Here is a 25,696-nt window from a genome sequence, read left to right on the forward strand (position 1 = left end):
AGGCCCCGACCGAAAGGGCTCCAGAAGCCCATCCTGCACCACGTAGATACTGGCATCCGTCTGGCCTGGACAGTAGACGTAGTCACCCTGGCTGAGCTGCTGGAAGAACACGTGTCAGCAGAGCTCCAGGAAGAGCAGCTTCTCGATGCGGCCCAGCACCCGGACATTCTTGAGCATGTAGAGCACCTTGGGGGGCAGGTGGGAGTTATTCGGATCACCCTCATCAAGTCAGCTTCAAGCACCACGGGTGGGTGCTCCTCCTGTGGCAGTGTTGGCGCCTCCATCTGGATGCCAGGGTCCATAATACCTGGGGCCATCCGGAGCTGGGGATTCCTGAACTCATTCCCAGTCTGCATTCCAGCAGGATGAACACGGCTGTGACCATTACCTCGAGTCCATCCCCAATCATCATGTCCAGCACCTCCTTATTAGCTGCTTTCTTAGCGGCTCTGTCGGCCAGACGATTTCCTTGTGCTGTAATGTTGTCTCCATTCTGGTGTCCTTTGCAATGTAGAACTGTAACTCCTTTGGGAAGCCAGACAGCCTCGAGGAGCTTTCTTCCCTGCCTCAGCAAGGCCCTTTCCTTTGTAGGTTGCTTTCTCTTGGTGTGTGTACAGTAGCAAAGGTGTACTGGGAGTTGGTTGAGTCTCTTGTCCTTGCGAATGGTGAGGGCTCAGATTAAGGCATGTCACTGCGTACCCTGCCTTTTGAACGCCCTGCCCTCTGTGATGAAACTTCTACCATCACTGAACCAGGTGAGGTCTGGGTTCTGTCCAGCCTGCTCACGCAGATCTGAGCAGCTTGCAAATATTTTCTTGGCCACTTCAGAACAGTCATGAACTGGTTTCCCTTCCTCAGAAAGTAGGAAAGTTGCAGGGTTCTGCATCTGCACTGTTTTAAGAGTGACCAGTGGATTCTCACAGAGGAGTCCCCGGTACTGTGCTAGCCGAGAGTTGGAGAAGCATGAGAGTTTCTTCTCATGCACAAAGAGATTCTACACTGAAACAGTCTGTAGCCAGCCAAAACCTGCTGGCAAGGGGCCCTCAAGGATGCCCAGTGGTACATCGACCTCATCACCTAGAATCTGAGAGCAGCAAGCCCCCCCACCAACCTACTACACAACTGTCTATCAACTCTCCTCCTCCCCCAGGATGAGCCCAGTTCTGGCTCTGCAGACATTGGCAGCAATCGGTGAGAGTCCCTGGGCCTCTGCGGCCTTCCTTTGTTTTTCTTTTTTTTTCACCCAGGGCTGAGACCTGCCACCTCTCCCAGGCTGAGTCACAACAAAGCTCTCTTAAATGAACACCAAAGCATAAATCCACTGTGTCATCAAGAGTCACCTTAGGGTGAGTTCCGGAAGATGGCGGCGTAAGAGGACGCTGGGCTCACCGCGCGTCCTGCTAATCACTTAGATTCCACCTACACCTGCCTAAAACCCAGAAAACCGCCAGAGGATTAGCAGAACGGAGTCTCCGGAGCCAAGCACAGACGAGAGGCCCGCGGAAGAGGGTAGGAAGGGCGGCGAGGCGGTGCGCGCTCCACGGACTGGCGGGAGGGAGCCGGGGCGGAGGGGCGGCTCGCCAGCCAAGCAGAGCCCCCGAGTCGGGCTGGCAAAAGCGGAGGGGCCGGACGGACTGTGTTCTGACAGCAAGCGCGACTTAGCGTCTGGGAGGTCATAAGTTAACAGCTCTGCTCAGAAAGCGGGAAGGCTGGAGGACAAAGGGAGGGAGAGCTGCTGAGCCCCCGGACGGACGGCAGAGCTCAGCTGGGCGGGGAACAAAGGCGCTCGCCAGCGCCATCTCCCCCGCCCATCCCCCAGCCAAAATCCCAAAGAGAACCAGTTCCTGCCAGGGAACTTGCTCGCTCCGCGCAAACACCCAACTCTGTGCTTCTGCGGAGCCAAACCTCCGGCAGCAGATCTGACTCCCTCCCGCTGCCACAGGGCCCCTCCTGAAGTGGATCACCTAAGGAGAAGCGAGCTAAGCCTGCCCCTCCCGCCCCCGTGCACCTTGCCTACCCACCCCAGCTAATACGCCAGATCCCCAGCACCACAAGCCTGGCAGTGTGCAAGTAGCCCAGACGGGCCACGCCACCCCACAGTGAATCCCGCCCCTAGGAGAGGGGAAGAGAAGGCACTCACCAGTCTGACTGTGGCCCCAGCGGTGGGCTGGGGGCAGACATCAGGTCGGACTGCGGCCCCGCCCACCAACTCCAGTTACACACCACAGCACGGGGGAAGTGCCCTGCAAGTCCTCACCGCTCCAGGGACTATCCAAAATGACCAAACGGAAGAATTCCCCTCAGAAGAATCTCCAGGAAATAACAACAGCTAATGAACTGATCAAAAAGGACTTAAATAATATAACAGAAAGTGAATTTAGAATAATAGTCATAAAATTAATCGCTGGGCTTGAAAACAGTATACAGGACAGCAGAGAATCTCTTGCTACAGAGATCAAGGGACTAAGGAACAGTCACGAGGAGCTGAAAAACGCTTTAAACAAAATGCAAAACAAAATGGAAACCACCACGGCTCGGATTGAAGAGGCAGAGGAGAGAATAGGTGAACTAGAAGATAAAGTTATGGAGAAAGAGGAAGCTGAAAGAAAGAGAGATAAAAAAATCCAGGAGTATGAGGGGAAAATTAGAGAACTAAGTGATACACTAAAAAGAAATAATATACGCATAATTGGTATCCCAGAGGAGGAAGAGAGAGGGAAAGGTGCTGAAGGGGTACTTGAAGAAATTATAGCTGAGAACTTCCCTGAACTGGGGAAGGAAAAAGGCATTGAAATCCAAGAGGCACAGAGAACTCCCTTCAGACGTAACTTGAATCGATCTTCTGCACGACATATCATAGTGAAACTGGCAAAATACAAGGATAAAGAGAAAATTCTGAAAGCAGCAAGGGATAAACGTGCCCTCACATATAAAGGGAGACCTATAAGACTCGTGACTGATCTCTCCTTTGAAACTTGGCAGGCCAGAAAGGCTTGGCACGATATCTTCAGTGTGCTAAACAGAAAAAATATGCAGCCGAGAATCCTTTATCCAGCAAGTCTGTCATTTAGAATAGAAGGAGAGATAAAGGTCTTCCCAAACAAACAAAAACTGAAGGAATTTGTCACCATGAAACCAGCCCTACAAGAGATCCTAAGGGGGATCCTGTGAGACAAAGTACCAGAGACATCACTACAAGCATAAAACATACAGACATCACAATGACTCTAAACCCGTATCTTTCTATAATAACACTGAATGTAAATGGATTAAATGCGCCAACCAAAAGACATAGGGTATCAGAATGGATAAAAAAACAAGACCCATCTATTTGCTGTCTACAAGAGACTCATTTGAGATCTGAGGACACCTTTAGATTGAGAGTGAGGGGATGGAGAACTATTTATCATGCTACTGGAAGCCAAAAGAAAGCTGGAGTAGCCATACTTATATCAGACAAACTAGACTTTAAATTAAAGGCTGTAACAAGAGATGAAGAAGGGCATTATATAATAATTACAGGGTCTATCCATCAGGAAGAGCTAACAATTATAAATGTCTATGCGCCAAATACCGGAGCCCCCAGATATATAAAACAGTTACTCATAAACATAAGCAACCTTATTGATAAGAATGTGGTCATTGCAGGGGACTTTAACACACCACTTACAGAAATGGATAGATCATCTAGACACATGGTCAATAAAGAAACAAGGGCCCTGAATGATACATTGGATCAGATGGACTTGACAGATATATTTAGAACTCTGCATCCCAAAGCAACAGAATATACTTTCTTCTCGAGTGCACATGGAACATTCTCCAAGATAGATCATATACTGGGTCACAAAACAGCCCTTCATAAGTTTACAAGAATTGAAATTATACCATGCATACTTTCAGACCACAATGCTATGAAGCTTGAAATCAACCACAGGAAAAAGTCTGGAAAACCTCCAAAAGCATGGAGGTTAAAGAACACCCTACTAACGAATGAGTGGGTCAACCAGGCAATTCGAGAAGAAATTAACAAATATATGGAAACAAACGAAAATGAAAATACAACAATCCAAACTCTTTGGGACGCAGCGAAGGCAGTCCTGAGAGGAAAATACATCGCAATCCAGGCCTATCTCAAGAAACAAGAAAAATCCCAAATACAAAATCTAACAGCACACCTAAAGGAAATAGAAGCAGAACAGCAAAGGCAGCCTAAACCCAGCAGAAGAGAAATCATAAAGATCAGAGCAGAAATAAACAATATAGAAACTAAAAAAACTGTAGAGCAGATCAACGAAACCAAGAGTTGGTTTTTTGAAAAAATAAACAAAATTGACAAACCTCTAGCCAGGCTTCTCAAAAAGAAAAGGGAGATGACCCAAATAGATAAAATCATGAATGAAAATGGAATTATTACAACCAATCCCTCAGAGATACAAACAATTATCAGGGAATACTATGAAAAATTATATGCCAACAAATTGGACAACCTTGAAGAAATGGACAAATTCCTAAACACCCACACTCTTCCAAAACTCAATCAGGAGGAAATAGAAAGCTTGAACAGACCCATAACCAGTGAAGAAATTGAATCGGTTATCAAAAATCTCCCAACAAATAAGAGTCCAGGACCAGATGGCTTCCCAGGGGAGTTCTACCAGACGTTTAAAGCAGAGATAATACCTATCCTTCTCAAGCTATTCCAAGAAATAGAAAGGGAAGGAAAACTTCCAGACTCATTGTATGAAGCCAGTATTACTTTGATTCCTAAACCAGACAGAGACCCAGTAAAAAAAGAGAACTACAGGCCAATATCCCTGATGAATATGGATGCAAAAATTCTCAATAAGATACTAGCAAATCGAATTCAACAGCATATAAAAAGAATTATTCACCATGATCAAGTGGGATTCATTCCTGGGATGCAGGGCTGGTTCAACATTCGCAAATCGATCAACGTGATACATCACATTAACAAAAAAAAAGAGAAGAACCATATGATCCTGTCAATCGATGCAGAAAAGGCCTTTGACAAAATCCAGCACCCTTTCTTAATAAAAACCCTTGAGAAAGTCGGGATGGAAGGAACATACTTAAAGATCATCAAAGCCATTTATGAAAAGCCCACAGCTAACATCATCCTCAATGGGGAAAAACTGAGAGCTTTTTCCCTGAGATCAGGAACACGACAGGGATGCCCACTCTCACCGCTGTTGTTTAATATAGTGCTGGAAGTTCTAGCATCAGCAATCAGACAACAAAAGGAAATCAAAGGCATCAAAATTGGCAAAGATGAAGTCAAGCTTTCGCTTTTTGCAGATGACATGATATTATACATGGAAAATCCGATAGACTCCACCAAAAGTCTGCTAGAACTGATACATGAATTCAGCAAAGTTGCAGGATACAAAATCAATGTACAGAAATCAGTTGCATTCTTATACACTAACAATGAAGCAACAGAAAGACAAATAAAGAAACTGATCCCATTCACAATTGCACCAAGAAGCATAAAATACCTAGGAATAAATCTAACCAAAGATGTAAAAGATCTGTATGCTGAAAACTATAGAAAGCTTATGCAGGTAATTGAAGAAGATATAAAGAAATGGAAAGACATTCCCTGCTCATGGATTGGAAGAATAAATATTGTCAAAATGTCAATACTACCCAAAGCTATCTACACATTCAATGCAATCCCAATCAAAATTGCACCAGCATTCTTCTTGAAACTAGAACAAGCAATCCTAAAATTCATATGGAACCACAAAAGGCCCCGAATAGCCAAAGTAATTTTGAAGAAGAAGACCAAAGCAGGAGGCATCACAATCCCAGACTTTAGCCTCTACTACAAAGCTGTCATCATCAAGACAGCATGGTATTGGCATAAAAACAGACACATAGACCAATGGAATCGAATAGAAACCCCAGAACTAGACCCACAAACGTATGGCCAACTCATTTTTGACAAAGCAGGAAAGAACATCCAATGGAAAAAAGACAGTCTCTTTAACAAATGGTGCTGGGAGAACTGGACAGCAACATGCAGAAGGTTGAAACTAGACCACTTTCTCACACCATTCACAAAAATAAACTCAAAATGGATAAAGGACCTGAATGTGAGACAGGAAACCATCAAAACCTTAGAGGAGAAAGCAGGAAAAGACCTCTCTGACCTCAGCCGTAGCAATCTTTTACTCGGCACATCCCCAAAGGCAAGGGAATTCAAAGCAAAAATGAATTACTGGGACCTTATGAAGATAAAAAGCTTCTGCACAGCAAAGGAAACAACCAACAAAACTAAAAGGCAACCAACGGAATGGGAAAAGATATTTGCAAATGACACATCGGACAAAGGGCTAGTATCCAAAATCTATAAAGAGCTCATCAAACTCCACACCCGAAAAACAAATAACCCAGTGAAGAAATGGGCAGAAAACATGAATAGACACTTCTCTAAAGAAGACATCCGGATGGCCAACAGGCACATGAAAAGATGTTCAACGTCGCTCCTCATCAGGGAAATACAAATCAAAACCACACTCAGATATCACCTCACGCCAGTCAGAGTGGCCAAAATGAAGAAATCAGGAGACTATAGATGCTGGAGAGGATGTGGAGAGACGGGAACCCTCTTGCACTGTTGGTGGGAATGCAAATTGGTGCAGCCGCTCTGGAAAGCAGTGTGGAGGTTCCTCAGAAAATTAAAAATAGACCTACCCTATGACCCAGCAATAGCACTGCTAGGAATTTATCCAAGGGATACAGGAGTACTGATGCATAGGGGCACTTGTACCCCAATGTTTATAGCAGCACTCTCAACAATAGCCAAATGATGGAAAGAGCCTAAATGTCCATCAACTGATGAATGGATAAAGAAATTGTGGTTTATATACACAATGGAATACTACGTGGCAATCAGAAAAAATGAAATATGGCCTTTTGTAGCAACGTGGATGGAACTGGAGAGTGTGAAGCTAAGTGAAATAAGCCATACAGAGAAAGACAGATACCATATGGTTTCACTCTTATGTGGATCCTGAGAAACGTAACAGAAACCCATGGGGGAGGGGAAGGGAAAAAAAAAAAAAGAGGTTAGAGTGGGAGAGAGCCAAAGCATAAGAGACTGTTAAAAACTGAGAACAAACTGAGGGTTGATGGGGGGTGGGAGGGAGGGCAGGGTGGGTGATGGGTATTGAGGAGGGCACCTTTTGGGATGAGCACTGGGTGTTGTATGGAAACCAATTTGACAGTAAATTTCATATATTAAAAAATAAATAAATAAATAAATAAATAAATAAATAAATAAATAAAGAGTCACCTTAGGGCACAGTCTCAGCCTCCTCCTTGGGACTTCTGAAACATACATCTCTCTGACCCAAGCAGGTAATGAGATACGACTTCACAGAATGAATCAAGCTCTCAGTCATCCATCACATGGTGTGCCTGTGGGCGGAGAGGCATCCACACCATTGGCTGTAGCTGTTGATGTAGGAAAATGCAGGAGCAAGGGACAGGGGGCAAAGAAGAAAGTGGTTGTACCACTTTTATCTCTTCTGAAAGTCAGTTTAAAAGGGTTTTCTATATTCGGCAGGCCAAGGGCTGATGCCTGCCCCCAGACAGCGTTTATGTCTGGGAAGGCAGCTTTGGCCTCTGTCCAGCCAGGGAACTCTCGATCTGGCCCTACCAAGAGATTATAGAGGGGTCTTGCTATTGCTGAGAATCTGGGAATCCAGATTTGGTAGAATCCTGAAGCTCCCAGGAACTCTCATAGCCCCCTCTTAGTTTGGGGCTAGGGTAGGGAAGTGATTACCTTCTTCTTCTTCTTCTTCTTCTTCTTCTCCTCCTCCTCCTCCTCCTCCTCCTCCTCCTCCTCCTCCTTCTCCTTCTCCTTCTCCTTCTCCTTCTCCTTCTTCTTCTTTTTCCTGCCCTAGTGCTCTTTTTCCATGAGAACCTGAGTTTTCCGTGATATCCCGAGTCTGACAGGAGGTGGAGGAGGGCCCTTGTGTCCTCTGAACAATTCTCTTGGGTATTGTTGGCAAAGAGGAAATCCTCCACACACTGAAGAAGGGTGCAGCATGTGGCCTCCCGTGGGAAGCTGATGAGGCTCCTGGCCACTACCTCCCCAAAGAGTGCAGGCTATTTTAAATCCCCTGTGGGAGGCGCATCTAAGTCAGTTGCATCTGATGCCCTGTGTCTGGTTCGGTCCACTTGAAGATAAACAAGGGTTGGCTCGGGGGGCCAAACAGAGGCAAAAGAAGGCATCCTTTCAGTCTAGGCAGGTAAACCAGCTGGCAGAGACAGGGAACAGGCTGAGGAGTGTGTACGGGTTAGGGACCACCGAGTGCAAGACTTGAACTCGTCAGTACCCTCCTCTCGGCTTCCTGACTGGCAAGAGTGGGGTTTGCCAGGGTGATTGGCATTCAACCAGAATGCCTGATTTCTTGGCTACAATGACGGGGGCCCGGCTGTGGGCAAGTCTGGGGTGGGGGATTGTCCTCAGCCCATACACTGGGGAAGGCAGTCCTGAATTCGGGAAGGCCGCTTCATGGTGTACTGTGGCTCCTGAATTCACATAGAAGTCATAGTTTGGCCTCCTACTTTTATTTTGACCGTGGGCTCTTTGGGGCCAAGAAGAAGCGAGCCTGGTTCCCCTCAATCTGAATATATTTCTACTTTAATGTCCTTTCTCCTTGCAGCAGGCACGTTGTTCTTTGGCTAAGGAGGTTTTGCCACCCCCCCCCCCTTTGGGGGCTGAACCTTCCTAATCCTTTGGTTGTGGCCCTCGTTTCCTCAGGGTCAAGCGGGGTGTAAGCCTCGCATAGTCTCTCATAATAATCCCCTGGGGATTCCCCTTGGACTGGGCATATTCATGGGCTTCTCCCCCACTGCTCAAATCCCCCTAGAGGAGAGCCTCTCGGTACCGGTGGCAGTGGACCGGCACCCAGAGAACACGTGCACCTGGCAGAGGGCGCATTCTGCCCACTGGTTCCCGGGGAGAGAGAATCTGGCAAGCCCTGACGTTGTGGGGAGGCCAAAGGTGGCAGAGTATCGGGAACCGGGAGGTTCGTACGGTGGGGGCAAGTGTGGTTCTTCCTCTGGTTCACCAACAAGAATTGTAGAGGTCGGGACCTATACGGGAACTGATCAGGGTAACCTGGGTCACTGGTGACAACATGCCAGTTGCAGCAGACGGTCGGGACATCCAAGGTTCCCTGTGAGAGCCATACTACACCAAAAGTGGGCCATTCTAACTCACATAGGGTCCTTAACTTACCGGGGGTAATCTTAATTCCACAGTCTCCCGAAAACCCTGCTCAAAAGTCTCACTCTTAGTTTCAAGAACTGTGGGTTTGCTCTGTCCCAACCCCATAATGTTCCTGTGAGGCGGAGTCACAAAGACAAACAGAGGGATAGGAGTGCTCTCTCTAATGAGGAGACCAGTCAGATGCCTGTCTGGCCACGTTCTGAAGGAACTTAGGTGACGCTTAGCCGTGGCAGTCTCGGCTTTGTGATTTCGGATTGGAAACTATTCTGATGCCACCATAGGTTGTATGCCATTCACCATGGAATCGCAGACGGGCCCACTCAGACTCCGTGGGCTTCTGGGGACCTTAAGCGTGCCCGCCTATTGAGCCACAGACTGGAACTCAGCAGGCAGGCCAGACCGAGTCGCACACTCACAGTCACATACACACCAGAGGTTATGACATTCCCTCCCACAGAATGTCTACAGATGAGACCACTGAGGTTTCTGGGGAGTGATCAGGTCCCCCTTCCACCACTATGGGTGGGCTGGATGGAATTGGAGCCCCAAAACCGAGAGACCTCTGAAGCCTCTGGGGAGTGATCAGGTCCCCCTTCTACCACTATGTGTGGGCAGGACAGGACAGAATTGGGTCCCTAGCCTTACCTATATCCGACGTGGTGTCCAGATCCTCCATTGCCAAGTCTCCTCGGGTCCGGCGGGAATGGTGGAGCGGGGCCATCCCTAAGTGACCAACCAGGAGACTGCCAAAATTCAGGCAGTTCATGCCTTCTCCCTTGCGATTCCTCGTTCTGTCACCGCCTGGCCATTTTCCCAAACTGGTGGCAACAATGGGCTAGCATGGTTGGCTTTCCCGGTCAGGGAACCTCATGTTAGGGAAACTGGTCTGGATCACCCAGCAGAAGAACCACACAGCACTCAGAGATCTTGGAAGGAAGGAGGTTTATTTTCCACCGCTGGGCCCACAGATCTTCTCCAGAGATCTGAGCCCAGAGCATAAACAGATGGGACAGTTTAGTCTGTTACTTCCGCACCCTCATTAGTAGTAATTTGGTGACTGTGGCAAGCAGGGTGGGAAGGAAATCCAGGAGAGTAGTCTTCTGACTAGGACTGGAATTCCTCATCAGTCCTGTTGGCCATCTTATTATAGATTTTTTCCCTCACAAAGCCTGCTTTGGTTCCTCTGTCTCCCTCTTTCTGCCCCTACCCCACTCAATATCTTAGTAAATTACAAGAAAAAGGCAATGTTATCAACAGCCTAATCTCCAGAAACTTATCTACTCAGTTTCCTGGTGCCCCAACTTCACCCTCGTCTCCATAGTGATGTGGGGAACAAAGTCGAGAAGGAGATGGCAGATAATATAGAATTTCCTGGGGTGCCTGGGTGGCTCAGTGGGTTAAGCTTCCAACGTTGGCTCAGGTCACCATCTCAGGGTTCCTGAGTTCCAGCCCCATGTCGTGTTCTGTGCTGAAAGCTCAGAGCCTGGAGCCTGCTTCACATTCTCTCTCCCTCAGTCTCTCTCTGCCCCTTCCAGACTCTTTCTCTCCTCTCTCTCTCTCTGTCTCTCTCTGTCTCTCTCTCTCTGTCTCTCAAAAATAAACATTCCAAACATTAAATTTGAATATTTTGTAACCAGTAGCTAATTGACAATTATTTGACTTCTTACCTTTTTTAGTAGGAACCTGAAAGATCTAAAATACCTGCATTTGTCGTAAAAGTCCTTTTTTTGTGAATCTCCTAGAAGATGAAATATGTTCTGTGAGAGAATAAGAACAATTCCAAGTGATAAAATCTCAGAAATGGACATTGTTAAAGATCTGATGAGACTTCAGGTTGACGCAATTGACAAGAGAATTGGGTTATTTCTGTGGCACATAACACTTTGATACAAAGAATATCAAGGGAGGACCTTAGAGCAGAACAAATTAAAACTTTAGGAACTGCATATACCTTTGAGCAGTTACAGCATTAACCCAAGCAACAGTATCTAAGGTTACCATTGCTTGACAATGCTTCTCCAAGTAACTTAGCATTCCTGCCACATAAAAAGGCCTACTTGGCCAAAAGACTTCATTTACCATTGAAATCTTGGGAAAGTTTGTTCAAGCTTTAGGAAGTGATGGAGCACATTGTAAATAGGATTCCAGATTATTACAAATGTTAAACTTTAAACTATTGATTTAACCCACATGGCAAGAAGAGACTCCAAAGGCAAGTATGGAAAATTATATAGTTGTTAGCAAAACCTAGTTCCTTTACCGTTGAGAAGTTTTCACTTTAAGTAATCAAAGGCTTGACAAAGACCGTACCTAAAGATTTGGTTTTCCTGGCAGACAAAAGAGAAAGGAAAAAACCAACAAAAGAACAAAATGTTGTGTACATATCTTATCAAGACCAGATCAACAATCCAAGAAACCATGGTCTTTCCAAAAGAGAGGAAAGCAGGATTATTATCTTATACCAGTGTAGATGTAAAATCCATCCATGGCAACCTTAGTCCATCCTTACCACCCATAAAATTCCTTTCCAACGATTTCCCTTCATGAAACTACAACAACATTCCTTTCCTTCAGATATTGTCCCAAGTCATTTCTCTCCAAACAACCCATCTAAGACAGCACAAGTTACTTTCCTTTACCCTCCACGAAATAGAGATTTCCGTTCTTTGAATCTTTCTTACATACCTCCTATTGTCCAACATACCGAGCTGCTTTCCTTATTTCCATCCATCTTAAGTACACTTAGCAGAATTTTAACGTTTAGAACCTTACTTTCCAATGAAAACTTAGTAACCGGTTGTGAACTGTTCACACTAGAATTCGTTAGATGGCAAATTAATGAACCAGTGAAGCACCAGTGGTGATGAAGAACAGTGGTGATGTTCTCTGGGGGCTCTGGGGGCCCCGGGGTGGGTTTGCACCAGGTGGGGCAGACGGGAGGGAACGGCCCCCATGGCTGGCTGCGCTCGCCCTAGGGCTGGGGAGGAGGCGCTGAGAACTCGGCGGGGCGGACCCGGAAGGCACGACCGGCCTGATGCCCCACGCTTGCTTCCACCCTCTTCCCAGTGAGCAGCCCAACGTGGTGTGGTGCAGTGCGGTGTGGTGCGGGGCTGCGAGGTGCGGTGCGGTGCAGTACGGGATGGAAGCGGAGGCGGGCGTGGGGCCAAGCCGGGAGCAGCCTGCAAGAGTCCCGGGATCGGAGAACGCCGGGGCTTGCGCCACAGCGCGTTGCCAGGGTCCTCTTGCGCGGCCCCCGCCACCCGCCCCGGGGCCCGCGGCGGAGGGAGGCAGCAGGCAGGCAGGCAGGAAGGCTGGCAGGCAGGCTGGCAGGCAGGCAGGCAGGCAGGTAGGCAGGCCGGCGCGTGCGTGGGAGAAGCGCGGCACCCGCTGGGCTTGGGACGCGTGGAGCAATCTCTTGAAGCGCCCAGCGGCAGCCGCTGGCGTCTTCGGCCATACCACCCTGAACGCGCCCGACCCAGTCTTCTCTCCGCAGCTAAGCAGGGTCGGGCCTGGTTAGCACTTGGATGGGAGACCGCCTGGGAACACCGGGTGCTGTAGGCTTTTTGGCCTTTGGCCTTTGGCCTCCTTGACCTCTCTTTTGGCGCCCATCTGCCCCCCCCCCCCCCCCCCCGTGTCCTTCTCTCCCCAGGGAGCTGGGCTCCTGGGGCCAAACACACCCCAGCCACTGCTCCCTCAGCCCCTCCCGGGCCACCAAAGCGGCCTGGCAGGGCCTGGCTCCGCCCTGACCCGCCCCACCCCCCCAGGGGCCCAGACACCCCACCGCACTTGGCAAGGGGCACGCTCCCCTCTCCCCGCATCCCGCCAAATCCCACTGCATGGGCTTGAAGCCACAGCCCAGCTTTGCACCTTCCCTGACACACCACCTACACCCGCACTGAGGGCAGGCGGGACCGGTTCCGGGGTCAGGGATCCGGGGGCTGGGGCCTGGGGCCTGGAGGGTGGGGGCTGGGGCCTGGGGCTGCAGGGTGGGGGCTGGGGTGCGTGGATGCGAGGACAAAGAAGGGGCGGGAGGGACACAGAGACACCACACTCCGACTATGCCACAGGCCTGGGCTGCCTGGGTCCTGGGCCTCTTCCCTCCCTCGGAGCCCTCAACCCCTGAGCCCCTGGCAATTCACAAGACCCAGCTAGGGGAGCGGGCGTTGTGTGGTGATGTTGTCTGGGGACTCTGGGGGCTCCGGTTTGCGTTTGAGCCAGGTGGCGGCAGACGGGAGGGAATGGCCAGGTGGGGGGGCTGCCCGAGGGTGGGGAGGAGGTGCTAAGAATCTGGGGGGCCACTAAGGCCTGGCCTGGCGGTTGCTGCTGCTCGCTCCCACCCATTTTGCAGTGAGCAGCGGGACTTGGTGTGGTGTGCTTTTCTTTGGTGTGGTTTGCTGTGGTGTGGTGCTGTGTGGTGTGGTGTGGTGTGGTGTGGTGTGGTGTGGTGTGGTGAGGGGTGGTGTGGTGTGCTGTGGTGTGCAGAGATGCTGCGATGTGCGGTGGCATGCGGTGCCGTGACCTGTGGGATGGAGGGGGAGGTTGGCGTGGGAGCAAGCCGGAGCAGCCTGCAAGAGTACCGGGATCAGAGAGCGCCAGGGCTTGCGCCACTCCGGGGTGCCAGGGGCCTGTTGCGCGGCCCTCACCACCGACCCGGGGCCCTAGGAGGATGGCAGCAGGAGGCAGGCAGTCAAGAAGACAGGCAGGCTGGAAGGCAGGTTCACGGGTGAAGGAGGCACCCGCTGGGTTTGGAAGACGAGGACCAGCCTCCATAGGCGCCCAGCGGCAGCGGGTAGCTTTTGGGGACAAACTATCCTGAAAAAGCCGGATCTCCTCTTGTGTTGGAAGCTATGCAGGGTCGGGCCTGGTTAGTACTTGGATGGGAGACCCTCTGGCATTACAGGGTGCTGTAGGCTTTTCCTTTTTGCCTTTGACATCCTTGAACTCTTCCTGGTGCCAGCCCACACCCCCTCCCTCCCTGAGCAGGAGAGGCGCTCCTGGGGCCAAAATCAACCCAGCCAGGGCTCCCTCAGCCCCTCCCAGTTTAGCCCAGCTGCCTGGCCTGCCTTGCACACACCAGGGCACCTGTCAAGGGGCCAACTCCCCGCTCCCCACACCAGGCCAAATCCAACTGCACCCGCTAGAATCCACACCCCAGCTCTGCACCTTCCCTTAAACAGCACCCACATCACCCCTGATGATGTTCTCTGGGGGCGTTGGGGCTCCGGGGTGGGTTTGAACCAGGTGGGCAGGCAGGAGGGAAAGGCCGGGCAGCTGGCTGCGCTCGCTCTAGGGCTGGAGAGGACGCTCTGAGCACCCGACTGGGCAGGCCAGTAGGCACGGCCGACCAGACACCCCATGCACGCTTCCACCCTCTTCCCAGTGAGCAGCCCAGGGTGGTGTGGTGCGGTGCGGTGCTTTGCGGTGCGGTGCAGGATGGAAGCGGAGGCGGGCGTGGGGCCAAGCCGGGAGCAGCCTGCAAGAGTCCCGGGATCAGAGAACGCCGGAGCTTGCGTCACAGCGCGTTGCCAGGGTCCTCTTGAGGGGCCTCCGCCACCCACCCCGGGGCCCGCGGCGGAGGGAGGCGACAGGCAGGCAGGCAGGCTGGAAGGCAGGCTGGCAGGCAGGCAGGCAGGCAGGTAGGCAGGCCGGCGCGTGCGTGGGAGAAGACCTTTCCCTCCCGTCTGCCCCACCTGGTGCCCAGCCACCCAGGGGGCCCCAGCGCCCCCAAAGAACATCACCAGCCCGAGCCCGCTGCCCTAGCTGCGCCTCGCGAAATGCCAGGGGCACTGGGGATGAGGGCTCGAGGGAGGGGAGAGGTCCAGGACCCAGGGAGCCCAGGGGTGTGGCGGAGTCCAAGTCTGGGGTCTTGCTGCCCCACCCGCCCACTCGCTCCTGGCTTCTCCTATCCACCCACCCAGCCCCCACCCTCCAGTCCCCTGCGCCAGCCCCGGGTCCCGCCCTCACCGCACCCCCCACCCCCCGCCCTCCGTGCGGGTGCCGGGTGCCGGGTGCCTGTGTGGGTGGTGTGTCAGGAATGGTACGAACCTGGGGCGTGGCTTCCAGCCGGTGCAGTGGGTTCTGGCCGGGTGCGGGGAGCGGGGAGCGTGCCCCTTGTGCAGTGCCGTGGGGTGTGCAAGCTCGGGGGGGCGGGGCGGGGCGGGGCGGGGCCGGGCCAGGCCAGGCCGCTTTGCTGTTGCGCGAGGGGCTGAGGGAGCAGTGGCTGGGGTGTGTTTGGCCCCGGGAGCCGCGCTCCCAGGGGAGAGAGGGATACAGGGACGGAGGCGGGAGGGGGGAGGGGCGGGGCGCGCCCAAGGAGAGGTCAAGGAGGCCAAAGGCCAAAGGCAAGAGAGACTACAGCACCCGGTATTCCCAGGCGGTCTCCCATCCAAGTACTAACCAGGCACGACCCTGCTTAGCTTCCGAGATCAGACGAGATGGGGCGCGTTCAGGGTGGAATGGCCATAGACGCCGGCGGCCGCCGCCAGGCGCCTCAAGAGACTGCTCCACGCGTCCCAAGCCCAGCGGGTGCCGCGCTTCACCCATGCACGCAACTGCCTGCCTGCCGCCTCAGGCACCGGGCGGGTGGCGGAGGCCGCGCAAGAGGACTCTGGCAACGCGCTGTGGCGCAAGCCCAGGCGTTCTCCCATCCCGGGACTCTTGCAGGCTCCTCCCGGCCTGGCCCCACGCGCGCCTCCGCTTGCATCCCGCACAGTACCGCACGGCACCGCACCGCACCGCACCACGTCGGGCTGCTCCCTGGCAAGAGGGTGGAAGCGAGCGTGGGAAATCCGGCCGGCCGTGCCTTCCCGGCCCGCCCCGCCGGGGTCTCAGCGCCTCCTCCCCAGCCCCAGGGCGAGCGCAGCCAGCCACCCGGCCTTTCCCTGCCCTCTGCCCCACCTGGCGCCCAGCCACCCCGGGGGCCCCAGCGCCCCCAGAGAACATCACCAGCCAGAGCCCTCTGCCCCACCTGGCGCCCAGCCACCCCGGGGGCCCCAGCGCCCCCAGAGAACATCACCAGCCCGAGCCCGCTGCCCTAGCTGCGCCTCGCGAAATGCCAGGGGCACTGGGGATGAGGGCTCGAGGGAGGGGAGAGGTCCAGGACCCAGGGAGCACAGGCGTGTGGCGGAGTCCGAGTCTGGGGTCTCGCTGCCCCAGCCGCCCGCTCGATCCTGGCTTCTCCTATCCACCCACCCAGCCCCCACCCTCCGGTCCCCTGCGCCAGCCCCGGGTCCCGCCCTCACCGCACCCCCCACCCCCCGCCCTCCGTGCGGGTGCCGGGTGTCGGTGTGGGTGGTGTGTCAAGAATGGTGCGAAACTGGGGCGTGGCTTCCAGCGGGTGCAGTGGGATCTGGCCGGGTGCGGGGAGCGGGGAGCGTGCCCCTTGTGAAGTGCCGTGGGGTGTGCAAGCTCGGGGGGCGTGGCGGGGCCGGGCCAGGCCAGGCCGCTTTGCTGTTGTGCGAGGGGCTGAGGGAGCAGTGGCTGGGGTGTGTTTGGCCCCGGGAGCCGCGCTCCCAGGGGAGAGAGGGATACAGGGACGGAGGGGGGAGGGGGGAGGGGCGGCGCGCGCCCAAGGAGAGGTCAAGGAGGCCAAAGGCCAAAGGCAAGAAAGCCTACAGCACCCGGTATTCCCGGGCGGTCTCCCATCCAAGTACTAACCCGGCACGACCCTGCTTAGCTTCCGAGATCAGACGAGACGGGGCGCGTTCAGGGTGGAATGGCCATAGACGCCGGCGGCCGCTGCCGGGCGCCTCAAGAGACTGCTCCACGCGTCCCAAGCCCAGCGGGTGCCGCGCTTCACCCATGCACGCACCTGCCTGCCTGCCGCCTCAGGCACCGGGCGGGTGGCGGAGGCCGAGCAAGAGGACTCTGGCAACGCGCTGTGGCGCAAGCCCAGGCGTTCTCCCATCCCGGGACTCTTGCAGGCTGCTCCCTGCCTGGCCCCACGCCCGCCTCCGCTTGCATCCCGCACAGTACCGCACGGCACCGCACCACACCCCACCGCACCACGTCCGGCTGCTCCCTGGCAAGAGGGTGGAAGCGAGCGTGGGGCATCCGGCCGGCCTTGCCTTCTGGGCCCGCCCCGCCGGGGTCTCAGCGCCTCCTCCCCAGCCCCAGGGCGAGCGCAGCCAGCCACCCGGCCTTTCCCTGCCCTCTGCCCCACCTGGCGCCCAGCCACCCCGGGGGCCCCAGCGCCCCCAGAGAACATCACCAGCCCGAGGCCGCTGCCCTAGCTGCGCCTCGCGAAATGCCAGGGGCCCTGGGGATGAGGGCTCGAGGGAGGGGAGAGGTCCAGGACCCAGGGAGCCCAGGCTTGTGGCGGAGACAAGGTCTGGGGTCTCGCTGCCCGGTCCGCCCGCTCGCTCCTGGCTTCTCCTATCCACCCACCCAGCCCCCACCCTCCAGTCCCCTGCGCCAGCCCCGGGTCCCGCCCTCACCGCACCCCCCACCCCCCCCCCACCCCCCGCCCTCCGTGCGGGTGCCGGTGCCGGGTGCCGGTGTGGGTGGTGTGTCAGGAATGGTGCGAAGCTGGGGCGTGGCTTCCAGCGGGTGCAGTGGGATCTGGCCGGGTGCCGGGAGCGGGGAGCGTGCCCCTTGTGAAGTGCCGTGGGGTGTGCAAGCTCGGGGGGCGGGGTGGGGCGGGGCGGGGCCGGGACAGGCCAGGCCGCTTTGCTGTTGCGCGAGGAGCTGAGGGAGCAGTGGCTGGGGTGTGTTTGGCCTCAGGGGCCGCGCTCCCAGGGGAGAGAGGGATACAGGGACGGAGGGGGGAGGGGCGGCGCGCGCCCAAGGAGAGGTCAAGGAGGCCAAAGGCCAAAGGCAAAAAAGCCTACAGCACCCGGTATTCCCAGGCGGTCTCCCATCCAAGTACTAACCAGGCCCGACCCTGCTTAGCTTACGAGATCAGACGAGATCGGGCGCGTTCAGGGTGGAATGGCCGTAGACGCCAGAGACGCCGGCGGCTGCTGCCGGGCGCCTCAAGAGCCTGCTCCACGCGTCCCAAGCCCAGCGGGTGCCGCGCTTCACCCATGCACGCCCCTGCCTGCCTGCCGCCGCCCTCCGCCGCGGCCCGGGCGGGTGGCGGAGGCTGCGCAAGAGGACCCTGGCAACGCGCTGTGGCGCAAACCCCGGCGTTCTCCCATCCCGGGACTCTTGCAGGCTCCTCCCGGCCTGCCCCCACGCCCGCCTCCGCTTCCATCCCGCACAGTACCGCACGGCACCGCACCGCACGCACCGCACCACGTCGGGCTGCTCCCTGGCAAGAGGGTGGAAGCGAGCGTGGGGCATCCGGCCGGCCTTGCCTTCTGGGCCCGCCCCGCCGGGGTCTCAGCGCCTCCTCCCCAGCCCCAGGGCGAGCGCAGCCAGCCACCCGGCCTTTCCCTGCCCTCTGCCCCACCTGGCGCCCAGCCACCCCGGGGGCCCCAGCGCCCCCAGAGAACATCACCAGCCCGAGCCCGCTGCCCTAGCTGCGCCTCGCGAAATGCCAGGGGCCCTGGGGATGAGGGCTCGAAGGAGGGGAGAGGTCCAGGACCCAGGGAGCCCAGGCGTGTGGCGGAGTCCGAGTCTGGCGTCTCGCTGCGCCTCCTGCCCTCTCACCCACTCCTGGTTCTCGGTGCCCACGGAGGAACGCGGCAGGAGGCAGTCCGTCCAGCTGACAGGAAGGCTGGCAGACAGCTTCACGGGTGTTGTGGGACACGCGCTGGGCTTGGGAGTCAAGGGCCATTCTCTTCAGGCGCCAAGCGGAATCGGATAGCCTTTAGGGAAATAGTATCCTGAATGCGCCTGTTCGTTTTGTCTCGGAAGCTAAGGACTTTCGGGCCTGGTTAGTACTTTGATGTGAGACCATCTGGGAATACTGGGTGCTGTAGGCTTTGCTTTTTGCTTTTGACCTCCTTCACCTCTCCTTTGGCTCCAGCCCAGGTCCCCTCCCTCCCTGACCAGGGAGCTGCGCTCCTGGGGCCAATCTCAAACCAACCAGGGCTCCCTCAGCCCCTCCCTGTTCAGCCCAGTGGCCTGGCCTGCCTTGCACACCCCAGCTCACCTCACAAGGGGCCCGCTCCCTGCCCCCCACTCGCAAAACCACGCCAAATCCCACTGCACGGGCTTGAATCCACACCCTAGCTTTGCACCTTTCCTGACATACCACCTACACCGCTCGGAGTGCAGGTGGGACTTGTTTCCAAAGTCCAGGTTCCTGGGTCCAGGGTCCAGGGGCTGGGGGCTGGACAGTGGGGGCTGGGGTGCATGGATCTGAGGACAAAGAAGGGGCGTGAGGGACACAGACTCCAACTATCCCACAGGCCTGGGCTGCATGATTCCTGGACCTCTTCCCTCTCTCGGAGCCCTCATCCCCAGAGCCCCTGGCAATTCACAAGGCCCATCTAGGGCAGCGGGCTTTGGCTGGTGATATTCTCTGGGGATGCTTGGGCCTCCAGTTTGCGTTTAAGCCAGATGGGGCTGAAGGGAGGGATAGGCCAGGTGGGGGGCTTCCTTAGGGTGGAGAGGAGGCCCTGAGAATCCGGGGGTCCCTAAGGCCTGCCCGGGAGGACGCTCCTGCTCGCTCCCACACATTTCACATGAGCAGCGGGGCATGGTGTGGTGTGCTGTGCTTTGGTGTGGTGTGGGGTTGTGTGGGGTGTGGTGGAGTGGGGTGGTGTGGTTTGCTGAGTTGCTGTGAGGTGCAGTGCCATGCAGTGCGGTGAGTTATGGGATGAAGGCGGAGTGGACGTGGGACCAAGCCGCAGCAGCCTGCAAGAGTACCAGTTTCAGAGACAGCCAGGGCTTTCGCCACCCCGGGTTGCCAGGGGCCTGTTGCGCGGCCTCTGCCACCCACTTGGTGCCAGCAGAGGAAGTCGGTGGGAGGCAGGCTGGCCAGCACAGTGGCAGGGAGGCAGGCAGGCAGGTGCACGGGTGAAGAGCTGCACGTACTGGGTTTCAGGGGCGTGGAGAAGGCTCTTGCGGCACCCAGTGGCAGCCTCTTGTGTCTTATGCCATACTTCCCTGAATGTGCCAGATCTCTATTGTTATCAGAACCTAAGCAGTTTTGGGCTTTGTTAGTACTTGGATGGGAGCCCTTGAGGGAACAAAGCGTGCTGTAGGCTTTTGCCTTTTACCTTTGTCCTCTTTCACCTCTGCTTTGGTGCCCGCCTGCGCCCCTTCCTCACTGTCTTACTTCCCAGGGTGCAGTGCTCCTGGGGCCAAGCACACCCCAGTCACTGCTTTCTCGGCCCCTCCCAGGCCTGCCCAGCCGTCTGGTCTGGATCACACACCCCACCATATGTCACAGGGGGCCACTCCCCACTCCGCTGTCATCCCTGGGCCAAATCCCACTGCACGGGCTTCTATCCCCATCCCTGTTTTGCATGTTCCCTGACACACCCCTAGCACCTGCATGGAGGGTAGTGCGCTACACCCAGGTGTCGGAGGTTGGGTGTTGGGGACTGTGGGCTGGAGTTTGGGGGCTGGATGGATGGATACTTGGACCCAGGAGGGGCGGTAAGTGCATGCACACCCCAGACTCAGAGTCTGCCACAGACCTGTGTTCCTTGGGTCTTGGACCTGTTCTCTCCCTCGAAGCCCTCATCCCCAGATCTCTGGCCATTCACAGGACGCAGCTAAGGTAGTGGGCTTGGGCTGGTGATGTTCTCTGGGCAAGATGAGGTTTCCGGGTTGGATTTGAGCCAGGTGGGGCAGATGGGAGGGAAAGGCCAGCTGGCGTGCTGTTCCAGCCCTAGGGTGGGCAGGAGTTGATGAGTATCTGCAGGGGTGTAAGGCCAGGCTGGCCGAATGTCCCTGGTAGCTTGCACCTTCTTCCCACTGAGCATCCATATAGGTCTTTTATGGGTGCCATAAGGGTTTGTTTTATTCCTGGGTGAGCCTGTAGGATATATATTATGCAGCCCAGTGAAGAGTGTAACGTTTCAACTTGTAATAGTTTGATGAATTTAACAATTTTGATAATGAATTTTGTCAGAAATATAGAAGTACTTTGCAATAATGTAATTATTTATGGGTTAGAAGCAAAGAATCACCGGAAATAAGAGAGAGTGAGAAGAGAGCGAGACAGAAAGAGAAAGAGAGAGAAAGCGAGAGGAGAGCAATAGACTATCAAGTAACAGACCCTAGTATTAGAACAGTTTGATAGTACTAGAGGGAAGGTGGTTGGTTGGGTAGTTTTTGCAACACGTGAAGGGGATTGAAACGTGTGCCTGCCAAAATGCACACTGGGTAATATTTGGTCCCTGAGACTAATTAACTATTTGTATTAACCTTTTGAAATCTAAGAAACAACAAAAAAAATATAATTTGAAAAAGAAAGTAAATGAAATGAGTACCTGTCCAATCATTTAGTAGGTGCATTACATGAGATTGTAGTTCTGGCTCCCTTGCCAGGCCTGCTGTGGCTTCAGAACTACCTTGGGGGGGTGCATATGGGCGGCTCAGTGAGTTTTGTGTCTGACGGGTTCAAATCATGATCTCGCCATCTGTGAGTTCGAGCCCTGTGTTGGGCCTTGTGCTGATAGCTCAGAGCTTATGTCTCCTTCTCTCTCTGCCCCTTCCCTGCTAATGCTGTATCTCTCTCTGTCTCTAAAGATGAATGAACGTTAAAAAAAATTTAAAAAAAAGAACTACCTTAAAAGAAGTTACAGTGTCCTCTAAGTCACATTGCACAGATTCCTCTCTTTCCTGTGCAGAAATATTTAGCAGTAGTTGTGCAGGCATTGAAGAAGAATGAGGATGACAATGTTTTCAGAGAGACAAAGGCAGCTTAACAATGGAAGGTTAGCGGGAAATACTCCGTGCGTGCCATCCTGGGCCTGTAGTTTTGACGCTCATGACGCGTCAAATACAGGTTCATTTTGTATGAATTCCTTTAAAGGCCACCCATCCTTCCTCTGTGTCCAGCACTATATCTTCATTAGTGACCGGGACAAAATGTGATCTGTGCCCATGTGGAGATCACTGCCAATGAAGAAAACAGGTGAAAAGGGGGTCCATGTGGTTAGTAGGGATGGGAGAGCACAGCATGGGTCATTTAGAGCAGAGACTTGCACTTCAAAGGAAAATTCCTCCAAAAGGAAAGCTTAGCATGAAGGTCTTGCAAAGGAATGCATTAAAGCTTTTGGAAAACTGTGTTTGTATACTGAACAAAAGTTTTATAATCTCCTGTGTATTTATTTCCTAGAACTTGTTTAAACTGGAGAGGACCAAGTAATTTGTCTCACCAAATTATAGCATTGTGGCAGAAATCTTCTAGGCCTCTTTAATTTTTCCAAGGGCTTCTCTATTCCTGTGACAATCAAGTCATTCTCTTTGGAAACCTCCATTGGGTCCTCTTCCTTATTGACTTTCCTTTGATTTTGAAGCAGCTTAACCAAACCAGGTTACATTTGTCGGTAGCTTTCTGCGTTATTTGGAAAGACAAAATAAGGATAATGAAGGAAATAAAAATCCTGACATTCAAGGACAATCACAGCCTACACTATTTTTCTACATATAAGCATTATTTTCAGAGAGTGGAATCACAATGTGAGTTTGGCTTTTTTGTTGGGCAAACTGTTTTGTTTCTGTTTTTATTCTTGTTTTCATTTCAACTGGGTAAACCTTACTTCATATCTTTAAATATCCATTTACATTGGTTTTCAATTAAAAAAATTTTTTTTAATGTTTATTCATTTTTGAGACAAAGAGAGACAGGGCATGAATGGGGGAAGGTCAGAGAGAGATGGAGACACAGAATCTGAAACAGGCTCCAGGCTCTGAGCTGTCAGCACAGAGCCCGACACGGGGTTCAAACTCACGGACCACGAGATCATGACCTGACTGAAGTTGGCTGCTTAACCAACTGAGCCACCCAGGCGCCCCAGGTTTTCAATTTTTTTTACCCTACTCCTCCTAAGGAAAAATCTTCACCTGCTGTCAATGCCCTTAATAGTACACATAAATGAGAAAAAGTAGCCATAGAAGGAGGAGTGCTTGCTAAAGTTGCTTCTTTAAAAAGTCATAACAGAGTGGCTGCACCAGTTTGTATTGTGACCAGCAATGCAAGAGTGTTCCCCTTTCTCCAAATCTCACCAATTGTTTTTTCTTGTGTGGTTAATTGTAGCCATTCTAACAGGTGTGAGGTGGTCTCCCATCATGGTTTTGCTTTGCATTCCTTAATGCAGAGTGATGTTGAGCATCTTTCCATATGTCTGTTAACCATCAGGAAGTCTTCTTTGTGAAAGGGTCTATTCATGTCTTCTGCCCATTTCATAACTGGGTTTTTGGGGGGGGGTGCTGAGTTTGATAAGTTGCTTCTAGATTTTGGATCTTAACCCTTTATCAGATAAGTGTCTTGCAAATATCTTCCCCCATGCTGGGTGCTGCTTTTTTGTTCATTGTTTCCTTCACTGTGCAGGTTTTATATTGATGAGAATATTACTCAGCCATCAACTGAGAGTGCATAGCCATTTGCAACTATGTGGATGGAACTAGAATGTATTATGCTAAACTAAATGAGTTCAACTGAGAAAGACAAATATCACAATTTCACTAGCATGTGTAATTTAACATATGAGAAGGTGAGGAAGAGAAGAGAGGTAGACAAAAAATTTTTTTAATGTTTATTGCTGAGACAGAGAGAGACAGAGCATGAGCCAGGGAAGGGCGGAGGTGGGGGGGGACACAGAATTAGAAGCATGCTCCAGGCTCTGAGCTGTCAGCACACAGTGCGATGAAATATATATTTTTTAATGCTTATGTATTTTTGACAGAGAGAGAGAGAGAGAGAGAGAGAGCTTGAACAGGGAGAGGCAGAGAGAGAGGGAGACACAGAATCCAAAGCCAACTCCAGGCTCTGAGCTGTCAGCACAGAGCCTGACGCAGGGCTCGAACTCACAGACTGTGAGATCATGACCTGATCCGGAGTCAGACACTCAACCGACTGAGCCACACATGCACCTAGAAGAGAGGTAGACTTTTAATGCTAAAGAACAAACTGAGAGTTTATGGAGGGATGTGGGTGAGAGATGGGCTAGATGGGTGGTGGGCCCTAAGGAGGACACTCGTGATGAGCACTGAGTGTTGTAAGTGATGACTCACTGATTTCGACTTCTGAAACCAATATGTTAACTAAAATTTAAATTAAAATAAGAAACAGAAATCTAAACAGCCCACTCACTTGGTCATGGTCCATTAAATGGTTTTGACAACAGTGTGTGACATTCTGACACCATCATTCTAAATGCTGTATCATGGTCGTGTTGCCAGAGGAATCGGATCCTCTCTGAGAAGGTGTCCCATTCAGGGCTCTTAGAGAAAAAATAGAGATGACATATGCCTACATGAAAGTCTTTGTGCAAATCCCTAATCCCTGGCTTTGGTCTCCAGAAGCAGACCCTTCCCTTCCGGAATCAACGGTGATGGCAGCTGAAATCATGGCAACAATAACTCTCCAGTAACAGAGTTGAGGCCCCTCTCGCTACTGAAAAATGAGTGTCCTAATCTCAAATGCACAACAAGGGTCCTAATTTCAGGAGTGTGTGCACAACAAGGTGTCTAGTTTCAGGAGTGTGATGAGTTATTTTTCTAGTTTTGTGGATGAGATTTACACCAAACTCATCGTCCTATGTTCACTTTTCTAATGATGAGGCTGGAAGTTTATCACTTACTGCCATTTCCAAAATGTAGCCACTGTTCTCAGTTCTGGGTGAACATGATGAACACACTCTCCTGGACATCCCCCAGGGACACACACAGTGATCTGTTTCCAATCAGGAAACTTCACCCCTTGTGAAACCACTAAGCTGTTAGTGATGGGAGGTCAGTTTCAAGATTTCAGGACAGAAATTCTGTCACTTCTTGCTTTGTCCCGTGTTTGTTCCATCTCTATGTCTGTCTACTCCTCTTTCTCTCTCTTTCTTTGTCTCTCTTTCTTTTTTGTCTCTCTCTCTCTCTCTCTCTCTCTCTCTCTCTCTCTCTCTCTCTCTCCTCTCTGTCCTCATTTGCTCCCTATGCCTCTCTGCTAACCCTGGAAATGGGGAATCAAGCCTTGCATTAGGGGCTACCATATGAGAACATGATATAGGAGAGTAAGAAGCAAGTTTCCAAGTCAAAAGATTGAAATAGGCTCTCAGTTGCAACTGAGTTCTGACACTGTGTGAGTGAGCTTGGAAAGAAAGTATCACCCTTTTGAGTCTCCGTTCAGACCACAAACCTGGCTTCATAGAGACTTTGAGGCAGGGTCACACAGCTATGCTGTGACTGGATTCCTCTCCTACAAAAATTGTGATCTATTAAATATTTGTAGCTTTAAGGTTCAAAGTACCTAGGTAATGCTGTCAGAGAGGAATGGAAACCTAATAGTCTACCAGGTCCCAGCATCTGGTCTATGCTCTGGCTCCTCCCTGCCTCTCCTCTCCCAGGATCCCACAGCCACAGTTTCCACCTTTC

At 52.9% G+C, this 25,696-nt stretch overlaps 1 non-coding gene and 3 pseudogenes across 1 annotated transcript; 1 reads left to right on the forward strand and 3 right to left on the reverse strand.

The window, feature by feature from the left end:
* The first annotated feature begins 12,710 nt into the window (after positions 1 to 12,710).
* On the forward strand, positions 12,711 to 12,829 carry LOC131494176 (5S ribosomal RNA; annotated as a pseudogene).
* Positions 12,830 to 15,616: 2,787 nt separating this feature from the next.
* Positions 15,617 to 15,735, reverse strand: LOC131494174 (5S ribosomal RNA; annotated as a pseudogene).
* A 1,140-nt stretch (positions 15,736 to 16,875) lies between these two features.
* On the reverse strand, positions 16,876 to 16,994 carry LOC131494175 (5S ribosomal RNA; annotated as a pseudogene).
* Positions 16,995 to 18,089: 1,095 nt separating this feature from the next.
* Positions 18,090 to 18,208, reverse strand: LOC131494172 (5S ribosomal RNA). The gene has a single exon (XR_009253237.1). It is a non-coding gene; the product is annotated as a 5S ribosomal RNA (ribosomal RNA).
* Positions 18,209 to 25,696: the final 7,488 nt, after the last annotated feature.

The sequence above is a fragment of the Neofelis nebulosa genome, chromosome 13 (assembly GCF_028018385.1).
Source record: "Neofelis nebulosa isolate mNeoNeb1 chromosome 13, mNeoNeb1.pri, whole genome shotgun sequence".
Taxonomy (NCBI): Eukaryota; Metazoa; Chordata; class Mammalia; order Carnivora; family Felidae; genus Neofelis; species Neofelis nebulosa.